Raw genomic sequence first — 2,144 nt, 5'->3', positions numbered from 1 at the left:
CAAAATCTTCACAAAAACATCAATGAATGCATGAACATGTGAGGTGAAATGATGAGAAATTAATCATGAAATGCCTCTCAATCCTAAAGCATAGAATTCTCTCTTTTCTTATCTCACAAATGCAATGTCATATAGATGCAACAATTAACACGAAATATGCTCTAACTCTCTAAAAAAATGCAACATACAAGTTATGACTTCAGTTCTGAAAACGCAGTTTATAAAGAATCACTTCAGCAGCCCAGTTAATCGATTAAGACCTTGGTTAATCGATTAACGTGTTTTAAAAACGTAACTGATTCTGTTTTTCCAAGTTTTCAGTTTCAACAACTTTTCAAAAACTTATGTTAATCGATTAAATCATGCCTTAATCGATTAACAACATATTTCTAAGTGTATTTTCAAATTACAAAACTCAAATACGTTATGCACTTAATTTATACATGTTCAACACTAAGTTTATGCCTCGGATGCACAGATTACATGTATTTATATGATGCATGAACATATTATAAATGACATATCTGAAAACTTAAAATGATTTAAAGTTTTATGCATATGAGACATGTATAGAGTTTACCTAAGCCTTAGACTCAACCTAAACTAATTATTAGTCTAAGTCTAATACCAATCTAGAGACTTAAGCATGCTGATTTGTTGATGATCTTCAAGCTTTCATGATCACAAGTTGTCCTCATCAAAACTAAACACATAGAGAGAGCTTTCCTAAGTGTTATCTTGACATGCGCACTTTCAATTATGGCATTGCCATGGTTCAACATATAGGTGGCGCTATAATGGAGAACGAACTGCTGCCAAAGTTCTCCAATCTGGTTTTTTCTGGCCTACCCTATTTAAAGATGTCCGAGAATTTGTTCAAAAAAGTGATACTTGCCAAAGAATTGGCAGAATTGGGAAAAGACATAAAATGCCCCTTCAAACTATTTTATAAATCAAAATTTTTGGCTGTTGGGCAATTGATTTCATGGGAGCTTTCCCACCATCTTACTCAAATGAATACATCTTGGTGGTAGTTGACTATGTTTCTAAGTGGGTAGAAGCAATAGCAACTCCAAAAGCGGATGGCAAAAAAGTTATCAAATTTTAAAAAAAATAATATTTTTTGCCACTTTGGAACACCAAGAGTACTTATAAGTGATAGTGGTTCTCATTTTATAAATTCTCAATTACGAAAAGTTTTGGAATTTTATAGTGTTAAACATAAGGTAGCATCACCTTATCACCCACAAACAAATACGCAAGTTGAAGTATCCAACTGCGAACTAAAAAGAATTTTGGAAAAAATCGTCTCTTTGTCAAAAAAATATTGGTCACAACAGTTGGATGATACTTTATGAGCTTATCAAACTGCTTTTAAATCACCAATAGGTTAAACTCCATACCAACTAGTTTATGGCAAAGCTTGTCACTTACTAGTTCAATTGGAGCATAAAGCATATTGGGCACTTAAATTTTTAAATTTTGATTTATGCAGGAACAAAAATGAAGAAACAATTACATCAACTTGAAGAAATGAGGTTCCAATCCTACAAATCTTCCAAACTTTACAAGGAAAAAACAAAGAAGTACCATGACTCCAAAATCCGAATGAAAATTTTTGCAAAGGACAAAAGGTGTTTCATTTCAATTCACGACTCAAATTGCATCAAGGAAAATTCAGAACAAAATGGTCGGGACCGTTCATAATTAAAGATGTAAAAGAATATGGGACAATTGAGTTTGAAGATACCTAGTCCAAGAGAACTTGGACAGTCAATGGATAGAGGTTAAAATCATATCTTGGTGATGGGTCGGATTCGTGATCAATGCAGAACAAGACTAAAACCTCTGTTGGCTAAAAACAGGCATCAAACTATTAACGTTAAACGAGTGCTTGTTGGGAGGCAACCCAGCAATTGGTTAGTTTTTGAAATTCTTTTCAATTTATGTTTTGTTATGCATTTAATTAAGTTTTTTTGTTTCAAGTAATATGTCATTCTTTTAAAAAAATTCATATGCATCAAACATCTCTTTAAAACCCGTTTTTCCATAAACTTGAGGACAAGCCATCATTTAAAAGGGGGAACATGGTTTAATGCATAAGTAAAAAATTTAAAATAAAGTTAATATTGTTTATAAGATTA

The sequence above is a fragment of the Lupinus angustifolius genome, chromosome LG02 (genome assembly GCF_001865875.1).
Source record: "Lupinus angustifolius cultivar Tanjil chromosome LG02, LupAngTanjil_v1.0, whole genome shotgun sequence".
NCBI lineage: Eukaryota > Viridiplantae > Streptophyta > Magnoliopsida > Fabales > Fabaceae > Lupinus > Lupinus angustifolius.
Note: the sequence above shows the minus strand (reverse complement) of the source record.